The sequence below is a fragment of the Hyaena hyaena genome, unplaced genomic scaffold (genome assembly GCF_003009895.1).
Source record: "Hyaena hyaena isolate Hyena2069 unplaced genomic scaffold, ASM300989v1 scaffold_1290, whole genome shotgun sequence".
Taxonomy (NCBI): domain Eukaryota; kingdom Metazoa; phylum Chordata; class Mammalia; order Carnivora; family Hyaenidae; genus Hyaena; species Hyaena hyaena.
In genome coordinates, this window is record NW_024081923.1 from 78844 (window position 1) to 91421 (window position 12578).

The 12578-nt window shown below is 36.0% G+C and overlaps 1 long non-coding RNA gene across 1 annotated transcript in view; it reads left to right on the forward strand.

Moving 5' to 3' along the window:
- The window catches only part of LOC120224964, a 26923-nt gene extending 25262 nt beyond the window's left edge, over window positions 1-1661 (forward strand). The window contains exon 3 of the long non-coding RNA XR_005526706.1: window positions 1612-1661. This is a non-coding gene — a long non-coding RNA (uncharacterized LOC120224964). The remainder of the gene's footprint in view (window positions 1-1611) is intronic.
- The last annotated feature ends 10917 nt before the right edge of the window (window positions 1662-12578 follow it).

The window sequence follows — 12578 nt, forward strand, 5'->3', positions numbered from 1 at the left end:
GATGACAGCTTTGTAGTAGAGGCTAAAGTCTGGGATGGTGATCCCTCCCGTTTTGGTTTTATTTTTCAGTATTACTTTGGCTATTCGGGGACTGTGTGACCATTTTTAAATAAGGCTTAAGAATCGACCATCAGTTTATTTCTTCTTGCATCATTGTTTTTTAAAAAGTTTTGAATATTTAATTAATTAATTAATTAAATTTTTAGAGAGAGAGAGAATGTGAGAGAGCAGAACATGAGAGACAGACAGGGGAGGATCATAGAGAGACAGAGACACAGAACAGGAATCAGGTTCCATGCTCTGAGCTGTCAGTACACAGCCTGACGCAGGGCTTGAACTCACAGACCTTGAGATCATGACCTGAGCTAAGGTCGGATGCTTAAACCAATTGAGCCACCCAGGCACCCCTCGCCCCTGCATTATTGTCGTTTTTCATTAAACTATATTGCATAAAGTCAGTGTTTCTTCACCCATGGTTCCAGAATGAGAAATATGTGACGTAGATATAAACTTAAGCAGCCTAGAGTTATGCTTAGCCCAGTTGGGTCAAGCTGTAGTCAACACAAAATGGTGAAGAAGAAATAGATTTGTTGTTCTAAGATTCTAGGTTTGGTTGTTAATGCATCGAAAGCTAATACAACAGTGAATAAGATACCGTGTCTAGTGGAGAAGAAAGACATTAAATAGGTGGTTACAAGTGTTCTTTGTACTTTGAGGAAATGGAGTGTTTCCACAAGTATGTACAGCAGGTTATTACATTATTCTGGGGGAAGAAAAAATTTGGGGTGGCTACTATTTATATATAAATCAATATAATTGAGCTGGTTATTATTTAGTATGTGTCACCCCAACTTCCATTAGAGAACAGATGCACCTGTGGGAAACTGTATAGTAGGAAAATCAGACGCTATATTCACAGAAGGAAGCAATTGCTGTTTTTTACCTTATGTAGTACTTCTACAGAGTAATATATTAATAAAGTATTAAATGGATCCAATTCTGTATTTTCACTTAACATGAAATTCTTATAGCTTCTATATGACAGGTAATCTCTATATGACAGGCACAACTTATTCTGTAATCATAGAGAATATTTCTCTTAAGTTATAGATCAGAGAATTTACATTCGCATGGTTCTTGAGGTGACCTGTCTATCCAATACTTCATTTTGCAGGCCAAGCAACTGGGGCCCACAGAGGCAAAGGTACTTTCCTAAGGCTCCCATTGGAGTTTAGGAAGGGTCATAAATACAAGTCTGGTGTCCTGATATCTGGATCATAATGCCTATAACACTGAAATAAATGTTCTCAGACCTCTTAAAACTTGCTGTCAGTGTCTTTGGATGAATTTTTTAAAAAGTTGATTATAAAAATTGCAAGTTCTTATGTTGATTTAATTTAGAGGCAAAAGTAAATTTTAGGGGCTAACAACTTTTATTAACTCTAGGGCAAAGAGTTGATTTAGGCTGTCTATCAAATTTTCCTACATTTTCCTGACAACTCTGGTCATAATATACATTTTTATTTATTGTATATTTCATTATTTATCATTATATAATCATTTGTGTGATCACTCCATTAATGTATATCATTTATATAATTTTTCTTTTAGGGTTTATTAAAGCAGAGACAATGTGTCCCCAGTAAGTAGCACAGTACTTGACACGTGGTAAGTACTTAATACAGTTTTGTAGTATTAATGAACAGTCTCTCATCCATTCCACTTAAGCAGAAAGATCATGCTTCATCATATGGTGTGAAGTATGTCCCTTACTAAATGATCTCTTGCTGCCAAATTGTCAACAGAATATATGTTTTTTCATGAACTCTGAAACAAATGGATTGCCTTTACCAGATTTTTATTAACAGATCACATAATGAATGTAACATTAAAACATAGCATTAATAATAGCAGCAATAAAATCTAAATTGCCACAAAATTATTTCATTAAAATTATTTTATTTAGGAAGAAAATAAGGTTACACAGTGGCTCATTAAATGAAGATATATTCAAGTGTAATTAGTAGAATTACTAATAAAAAATTTCAACATTATTTGAATGCCTAATGCTTAAGATATGGCGAACTAAAAAGGCAATAATGCCTCTAATTTGCTATCTTGATATTTAGAAGAAATATCTGTTGTTGTTTTTCTAGGGTGGCCTGATTGCCTAATTCTGATGTCTTGTATTACTGAGTTGTGTCAAAAAATAAAGTTTTAAAAAGAATAGTAGAGACTACCTATTTTCCCAACATTTTTGGGGGATTCCAGAGCTAAAAGGATAAGAGGAAAGGGAACATCTACATGCAGCTGAGTAACTGCATTCCTATTCTTAATGTATGGGAGTTACCAGCTCCCCGAACGATCTTCACTCTTTTTTATCTTTATTTATTTATTTTTTGCTGTTTGACCTTCTAGATTCTTTAAGAAATTATGATGGGCTGTTTAAGAATGATGTGAGGCCCTTTGGCATCCAAGTTACAATGACATATAGCAAAACTCAAACCAACCAGAAAGTTTTATTATTAAGTAAGAGTGATACATATATATTTATGATTGTAAAGAAAAGTATGTCTTGCAGTTTCTGAGGAGGCCACCAACAAATAACATCTCTCTTTCCCATGTAGTTACTAAATGATTTGAGGAATGAAACAAATGAGTAAATATGTCAAGCAAAATATCCCCTTTGTCACTGCTAGAGGCCAGGGTGCAGATTGTGGCTCTAGGTCCATTAGCCAAACGGGCCTGCCACCTGTATCCAAGGATTTGGGCGACTTCATCCATGTACAGAAGACACTGGGCGTGGGGTAGATCTCATTTCACCACACTTACCAGAGCTGGCTCCTGCACTACTTCCAGCATGAAAGAATGAAGGAAGACGAATGGTCTCTGCAGGAGGCTGGCTTCAAGAGAACGCAGGAGGGTAGAGGATGTCTAGTTATTCTTATGCTTCCAGTCAGAAAAAACATCCCATCTTTCTAGCAAGAAAGCAAGTAACAATAGCAACACCAACAAAGATGGCAGAAGTACACTCATTGAACTCTCTAAACACCAAGAAAGTAAAGAGTAGAGGGAAGCTAGCCTGGTTAGATATGATGAAAATGTCTTTAGTGGCAATATGCTAAAATTCCTGTCCCCAAAGAAACAGAGACAAAATTAGATATCACATCTTCCCCTTTTAAGAATAAAAAGGCCTCAGTCAAAAGTGAAAAGTAAGAACCATTTCTGGCAAAAATATTTATTTTATATGCACAACAGGACTTGGAATCCTTATATAGAAGAACAGTGAACTCCTGAAAAATCTATTGAAGGTCAAAAAAAGCCAATGTAATTCACTTTTAAAAAGAAGAGGTATAGTTAAAATATGCTCATCTAATTTTTAGATTTGTTACTCTATCATAAAAGAATTATGTGTAATTTAATAGTAATTACATTTAATGACAAATTATACATTATTTATTTATTGTAAAAAATTTGGGAAGTATTAAACAGATGAAAGAAATGTATCTTATTCATACTTCTCAGAAGAAGCTTGTCTCCACATCTGTGTGTTTATTTATAAGTGTTTCTAGGTATTTTCACATTAGATCCAGCAGACTATACAGTTTTGTGACCTAAGAGTTCACATACATCTGTCTGGATAGGGAACTTACTCAGAAGGTTTTGGTGAAGAGACTTTCATGAAGGGACTCTATAAGAGAAGTGTGGTTAGGATTAAGGACAAGGGATGGTGGGCATCAGAGGCTAGCAGCAACAGGAAGCTATTGGGTTCCAAGGGCAAAGGAAAGACATTTTGTTTTTCTGGAGCTCCATGGAAACTGAAGTGACAAGGAATCTATATGATGCGGTTTGTTGTAGTCAGCTTTGCAGAAGACAGATCAAGGAAGGGAATGGAAGAGAATGGATCTGGCAGAATGGGGAGCAAATAAAGAATACTCAGCACATTAGTTATTAAAAATTGCTTATTAGTAGATTTTTATGGCCATGTAATAATCTAAAATAACCATGCCATGTATTATAACCACTACCTTTTGACTGACTGCTTAGATTGTGTCCAGTGTTTTTGCTATTATAAATAACACTGCAATGCATATGTTTCTTCATTTCTGCAGTTTTCTTAGAGAGAATTCTTGGGATTTGAATTATTACACTAAAAAGCATAGATGTTCTTAGGCCTCTTAAAGCTTGCTCACAGTGTTTTAAAGCTATATGTATTATCATTCCTCCAGCAATGCAAGAGTGTGTTTATTTTTACTGCACGTTGTTGAGCATTGCATATTCCCATAAAAGTTATTTCTTATTTTGATGAGAAATTTTTTCCACAAAACTCACTTCCGCATATGTAAAATTTTTTTAGTTAAAAAACTTATTAGAGAGAGAGAGAGAGTATAAGCACCAGGGAGAGGGGCAGAGGGAAGGAGAGAGAATCCCAGGCAGGCTCCATACTCAGTGTGGAACCCCCCTTGGATCTCAGTCCCAAGACCCTGGGGTCATGATCTGAGCTGAAAGCAAGGGTCAAATGCTTAACTGACTGAGCCACCAGGGGCTCCTCTGCATATTTTTAAAAGAAACTTTAGAAACTGAATCTTTCTAATTTTGTTACAACTTTTTTCGAAGTGCTTTTTAAATTTTAAAACTGTGTCAGCATGGTGAAGTGATAATAGTGTGTTGTTGCTCTTTGCCACCGCTGTGCCAGCATCACTGATTTAATAATTCCATCTTCCCAGTGCTGATTTGGGTTGCTTTCTTAATTGTGTTGTACATGATTACATACAATGATATACGTTTTTGAGCTATCTGGTTTATTTCATATTTCAGTCAGTCTTTTTATTTATTTATTTATTATTTATTTATTTATTTATTTATTTATTTATGCCATATGACTGAATAAGAAGACCTGTAATACCAAGTTTTCCTGTAAAATATTTGGACAATGGGAAAGCAGTAAAAGGCAGCCTCCATGTTCCTAAGTAGGAGGTTCACCACCTCCTTCTTTAGCTTTCAGCTGTTCCCATCAACTTTAATGGTAATAATAATAAAATGAAAACAACAACACAATGAACAACAGCATCAATGAGTGCTTACCACAGGCCAGGCTAAGAAGCAGCTACCGCATCAGCTCAAACCGCAGCCACAATGCCTCTCTTCTAAGTCAGGAAGGAATATATTGGGAGGCTGGAGTATTCATTACCAAATCTTGTTGATTCTACTTTCAAAGTCCTTCTTAAATTTCCCCACTTATTTTTACTCTCACTTCCACCATATGTTTTTGCTGGAGTAATAGAGCAGGCATTTTCAGTTCTCAACAGATTTGGTTTGATCTCTTAGTAGGCATGCTGTTTAACTTATCTATTAAAATTTTAAAAATTTCATTGACATTTTTATTTCCAGAATCTCCATTTGGTTCCTTATCAAATACATCTGTGTGTTTTTTATCCTCATAAAATGATCTTTATTCTTCATGGATTCTCTTGCCTCCTTGATCTCTATGAATATGTTAAACATACTTTAAAATCTCTTTCTGATCTGTTTGATCTCTATTTCCTTAGTATGAAGAATGAATTATCCATTTATAGCTTTTCCTAAACTTGTCTCCATTGGGAGTTTCATCTCTAAAAAGCCTGGACATTTCTTGGATTTTGCAAGTCCCCATGTTGCAGTTTCATTGTTAACAGGACCCTATTGGGCCAATCAGTTGGGAATCTATATACTAGTTTCTTATTCAGTGTATCTGTGTCTCATGGATGCTGTGAATTTGGGTTTTATCTCTGTGCAAGATTAAGGCTTTGATTCTGTATTGTGGAGGATAATTCCTTCTGCCAATGGCCCAGGCAGGGCTTCTGTCTGTAAATCAGTTTGGAATTTCTGTAGTTAATGTGAAGACTTAGTTTACAAGTTTGTTGCATAAATACCCTAGGATAGGGATTGCAGGATGATGTGATAAGACTCTGGTCAGTTTTGTGAGAACCATTCAAATTGTCTTCCAAAGTAGCTATAGGGTTTTGTGTTCCCACAAGCAATGAATAAGAATTCCTGTTGCTCCACATCCTTGCCAGTAATTGGTCTTTCAAGTATTTTGAATTTTAGCCCTTCTAAAAATATGTAATGCAATCTCATTGTTTTAATTTGCCTTATCTTAGTGACAGGCCATTGAGAATCTTTTCATATGCTTATTTGCCATCTGTATATCTTCTTTGGTGAGGTGTCTATCCATTTCTTTTTCTCTTAAAAATTTGGTTGTTGATTTTCTTATTGTTGAGTTTTAAGAATCCTCTGTATATTTTGGATCCTTTACCAGATATGTTCTCTGAGTCTATGGCTTATCTTTTTATTCTTGTAACAATGTCTTTCACAGAAGTTTTTAAATTTAAAATTATTTTTAGTTGTGGTAGAATAAGTATAACATAAAATTTACCATTTTAACTCTGGGTTGCCATTTCACTTTGTTCTTTATGTGCTTTGATGCCCAGAAGTTTTTAATTTTATTAAAGTATAATTTATCAATTTTTTTTTCATGGATCATGCTTTTAATGTTGTATCGCAAAACTCATCACCAAACACAAGGTTACATAGATTTCCTCTCATTTTCTTCATGAAGTTTTATAATTTTGCATTTACATTTATATCTATGATCTATTTTGAGTTAACTTTGTGAAAGGTGAAAGATCTGTGTCTATGTTCACTATTTTGCATATGGATGCCCAAATGTTCCAGCACTATATGTTGAAAAGACTGTTTCTCCATTGAATCCCCCTTGTTGAAAGTCAATTTTCTGTGTTTGTAAGTCTATTTTTTGTCTCGCTATTCTATTCTATTGATTTATTTATCTATTCTTTAGCTAATACGATAATGCCTTGATTTCAGTAGCTTTATGGTAATCTTGAAATAGAGAAATGTGAGTTCTACATTTTTTTTCTGCTTCTTCAGTATTATGTTAGCTACTCTAAGTCTTTGCCTTTCTATGTGAACTTTGGAATCAGTTTGTCTATATCTACAAAATATCTTGCTGGGATCTTGATTGGGATTGCATTTAATCTGTAGATTAAATTGGGAAGAATTGATATTTGGACATTATTGAGTCTTACTATCCATAAACATAATCTTTTTATCTAATCCTTATGCAATATGCAAGGTAGAAAAATTCCGTGTATTTCTAAGCTTCTTATTTTTTTTAAGAAAGCCAACTACTAAGTCATTTTCTAGGGACAGCCTCAAATCTAACCTATATGCTTTGTAAAAATGCACGTATTAGTGTGTATATCATGTCCTGCCTGCTTGTTAAACTATAGTTTCCTTCTACTAGAGCTCATTAATACATATCTGAATGTTTTCAGAAGATTACATTTATTTTGTTTGATTTAAGGTACTTTACAGACTTTTTCTGGGGGCTTTTAAAGTGATTCTTTCCCCTAAGATTTCTGCCTTCTTCTGGATACTTGACTTTAAATTTGAGTTAAGATGTCATAATCTCAGTGAGGAGTCTTCTGACTCTTCAGTTAAGTTGATGTTCCCCAGTTTACTCCCTGGTACTTGTATATTCTATTTCTCACAAACCAGGCATGAGAACCTGAAGCAATTTGGCAAGAGTACAAATCTTTATTTACTTGCATTTATTAAAATTTATTTTACAGAGCATACAAACTCACCAACATTCCTTCACAAAATTGTTTTTCCATCCTTTGCCAACACAACTCCCAGCTTTTTTTGGATATGCCTAGCTTCTCAAAACAATAAGAAAATTTCCTTTGAATCCTAGGAACTGTTAGTTTTGTAGTCAACACATTCTGCTCATAGTTCAATGTGTAAATTGACTTACCTGCCATTCCTAAAGCACTCCTCATTTCCTCCTCTGCCCATTCTCTGAATCCCCATCAAAGAGCTAAAAATCATGACCTCAGACTTCTAGGGAAGATGGCAGAGTAGGAGGATCCAAAGATCACCTTGTCCCATGGATACACCTAGATAACACCCACTTTGGTGTAAATACCCAAGAAATGACTTGAAGATTGACAAAACAGATTCTTCACAGTTAAATGTCAGGAAGAGGCCACATTGAAATGAAATGGGTAGGAAGGGTAAAGATGCAGTCAGAAGGCAAAATGGCATGCTGGACTATCTCCAAGAAGGAGGGATGCTGTGGGTACAGAGGGGAGGGGAGCAGACTCCACACTCAGCAGGTACCCACACTGGGAAGACAAATCCCTGTAATATTTGGCTTTGAAAACAAGAGGAGCCTAATGTCACAAGATCTTACAATCAGTGGGGCTTCACACTTAGAACCTTAAAAATCAGTAAGCTTGGCTCTAAGAGAGACAGAGGTGATAAAAATTGAGTTTCTCCCCTTAAAGGGATAGTACAATGAACAGTCCTGCTGAGATATAACATAGAAGAGGCCGTTTGAAAAACACTTGGGGTATACAGAGAGATATATTTACTAATATCAGAGCATTTATTGGAGGGGCAGGGATCTTTGGGAGATGTCACCAAGAACAGAACAGCTGGTAGGCAGCATTTCCTTCCCCTTCTACCCAACCTAAATACACAGGCACCTACCAGAACCAGCTTAGCACAAGCACTCTCTCCCTAGCTTCCTGCAGAATATAGTTGGTCTCCTGTGGACCAACTCCCTCCAACATACTCTTGGCAAGAGTCCATCAAAGCAGCACCTAAGCTTGACATTGTGCAGCAGCCCTAAGAAGGGCCAGTACCACTCCAAAGTGACTTCTGCCTGAGGGAAAAGAAAGATACCCACACACCAGTCTGACTGAGGCCCCAGCAGTGGTGGGGGCAGACATCTGGTGTGACTGTAGACCCTTCTCATCAATGAAAGCTTCTCAAGGGACAACCCAGGGAGAGTCCCCTGCAGTTTGGTACTACTGCAGCTCTGGCAAATAGCTGATCTGACTCAACTCAAATCCAAGGCAGCCCCAGACTGGCTCACTAATAATACAGGGACAAAACACTGCCCACAACAGACAAAAAGAGCCATTACATGACTAGACTGTAGGCAAATGCAGCCGAACCAGCACAGCAGGATGCATGCAACATACACAGGAGACCTGTCAGAAGTGGTTCAAGTGAACACTGCAGGGCACTGCACGACCTCTTTTTCCTAAGGCCACTACTTTTCTTTAGTTCTTGGGATTCTCTCTCCCTCTCTCTCTCTCTCTGCTCCTCCCATGCTTGTGCATGCTCTCTCTCTCAAAGTAAATAAATAAACTTAAAAAAAAAATTTAAAAATTTAGAGTGCTATATGCATATGATGTTACATAAACCTGATGGTAACCACAAGTCAAAAACTGGTAATAGATATACAAAAAATACAAAGAAAGAAATCCAAGTATCTCACTAAAGAAAACCAGCAAGCCATGAGAGTAGAGAATAAGAGAATAAAGGAACAGAGAAGAACTACAAAAACAATCATAAACCATGTAGCAAAATGGCAATAAATACACACCTATGAATAATTACTTTGAATGTCAATGGACTAAATGTTCCAACCAAAAGTCATAGAGTGACAGAATGGGTAAAAAACAAGCCCATCTATGTCATGCCTATAAGAGACTCACTGTAGATCTAAAGACTTAGGCAGATTGAAAATGAAGGCATGAGAAAGCATTTATCATGCAAATGGAAGTGAAAAGAAAGCCAGTGTAGCAATACTTACATTGGACAAAATGGATTAAAATAAAGACTGTAACAAGAGAGACAAACAATAACACTACAAAATCATAAAGGGATCAACCTAATCAAGAAAATAGAAATTTTAAATATTTATGCACACAACAGAGGAGGACCTAAATATATAAAGTAGCTAATAACAGACATTAAGGAAGTAATGGATAGTAACTAAAAAATAGTAGGGGATGTTAACACCCCATTGACATCAATGGATAGGTCATAAAAACAGAAAATCAACAAGGAAACAGTGGTTTTTAATGACACATTGGACCACATGGGACTAACAGATATATTCAAAATATTCTGTCCTAAAATAGCAGAAAGCACATTCTTTTCAGGTGCACATGGAACATTCTCCAGAATAGATCACATATTAGGCCACAAAACAAGTCTCAACAAATTCAAATAGATTGAAGTCATACCATGCATCTCTTCTGACCAGAATGCTATAAAACTAGAAGTCAACCATAAGAAAAAATGTGAAGGGAACACAAATATGGGGGTTAAGTAACATATTACTAAATAGTGAAAGAGATGACCAAGAAATCAAAGAGGAAATTTAAAAATACATGGAATATAATTTTTACATTCCATACAAATGAAAAAATACAAATGAAAATGAAAACACAATAGCTCCAAATCTTTGGGATGCAGCAAAAGCAGTTGTAAGAGAGTAATTTATGGCAATGCAGGTCTACATCAAGAAGCAAGATAATCTAAAATAAACCTCCTAATCCTAATCCTCCTTTATGAGCTAGAAAAAGAACAAACTAAACCCCAAACCAACAGTAGGAAAGAAATAATAAAGACTAGAGCAGAAAGAAATGATATAGAAACTAAAATCAAACAAACAAAAAACCAGCGTCTGGTTCCTTGAAAAGTTCTACAAAATTGATAAAACATTAGCAGTCATTAAAGAGAAAAGAGAAGGGACTCAATGAAACATAATCAGAAATGAAACAAGAGAAACAACAACCGACAGCACAGAAATGCAAAGGATTATGAAAGAATATTATGAAAAACTCTGCCAACAAATTGGACAACCTAGAGGAAATTAATAAATTCCTAGAAATATATAATCTCCCAAAACTGAATCAGGAGGAAATAGAAAATTTGAACAGACTGATATCCATCAATGGAATTGAGTCAGTAATCAAAAAACTTCCAACAAACAAAAGTCCAGGATCAGATGGCTTCACAGGTGAATTCTACCAAGCATTTAAAGAGTTAATACCTATTCTCCTCAGAGGCACTTGGGTGGCTCAGTTAGTTAAGAGTCAGACCCTTGATTTCAGCTCAGGCCATGATCTCATGGATGTAAGATTGAGCCCTGCCATGGACTCCACACTATATATTATATGGAACTTGTTTGGGATTATATCTCTCCCTCTCTCTCTGCCCCTACCCTGCTCATGCTCGCCTCTCTCTCTCTCTCTCTCTCTCTCTCTCTCACCCTCTCGCCCTCTCTCAAAATAAATACATAAGCTTAAAAAAAAAAAAAAGAGAGAACTATCGGTCACTATCTCTGATGACCATAGATGCAAAAATCCTCAACAAAATATTGGCAAAATGAATCCAACATTACATTTAAGAAATAATTCACCATGATTAAATAAGATTTATTCATGGGTTGGGAGGGTGGTTTCATTGTTCACAAATCAATCAGTGTGATGCATCTTATCAACAGGAGAAAGGATAAAAACCGTATAATCATTTCAATAGATGCACAAAAAAAGCATTAACAAAGTACAACGTCCATTCATGATTAAAAAAATCCTCAACTAAGTAGGTTCAGGGGAAACTTACCTTAACATAATAAAGGTTAAATATTAAAACCCACATCTAACATCATATTCAATTCAATAGTGAAAAACAGAACTTTTCCCATAAGATCAGGAACAGGATAAGGATATCCACGCTCACAACTTTCATTCAACATAGTATTAGAAATCCTAGCCACAGCACTCAGACAACAAAAGAAATAAAAGGCATTCAGGGATGCCTGGGTGGCTCAGTCAGTTAAGCATCCAACATCAGCTCAGGTCATGATCTCATGGTTTATGGATTCAAGCCCCGTGTCGGGCTCTGTGCTGACAGCTGGAAGCCTGTAGCTTGCTTCTGATTTTGTGTCTCTTTCTCTGCCCCGCTCCCACCTGTGCTCTCTCTCTCTCTCTCTCTCAGAAATACACATTAAAATTTTTTTAAAAAAAGAAAAAAAAGGTATCCGAATTGGTAAAGAAGAAGTAAAGCTTTCACTATTTGCAGATGTCATAATACTATACATTGAAAACCCTGAAGACTCCACTGAAAAACTACTAGAATTGGTGAATGAATTCAATTCAGTAAGGTCGCAGGTCACAAAGTCAATATACTGAAATCCATTGTATTTCTATACAGTAATAATTAAGTAGCAGAAAAAAAAATTAAGAAAACAGTTCTGTTTAAATTACAGCAAAAATAATAAAATACCTAGGAATAAATTTAACCAAGGAGTTGAAAGACCCATACTCCAAACAGTATAAAACACTGATGAAAGAAATTGAAGATGACACAAACAAATGGAAAGACATTCCATGCTCATGGGTTGGGAGAACAAATATTGTTAAAATGTCAATATTACCCAAAGCAATCTACAAATTTAATGTAATCCCTATTAAAATACCAACAGAGGCCCCTGGGTGGCTCAGTTGGTTAAGCAGACAACTTTGGCTCAGGTCATGGTCTCGCAGGTTCATGAATTTGAGCCATGCTTTGGGCTCTGTGCTAACAACTCAGAGCCTGGAGCCTGCTTCAGATTCTCCGTTTCTGTCTCTCTTTGCCCTTACCCTGCTCATGCTCTGTCTCACTCTCTCTCTCTCTAAAAATTAAATTTAAAAAAAAATTTAAAAAATACCAAC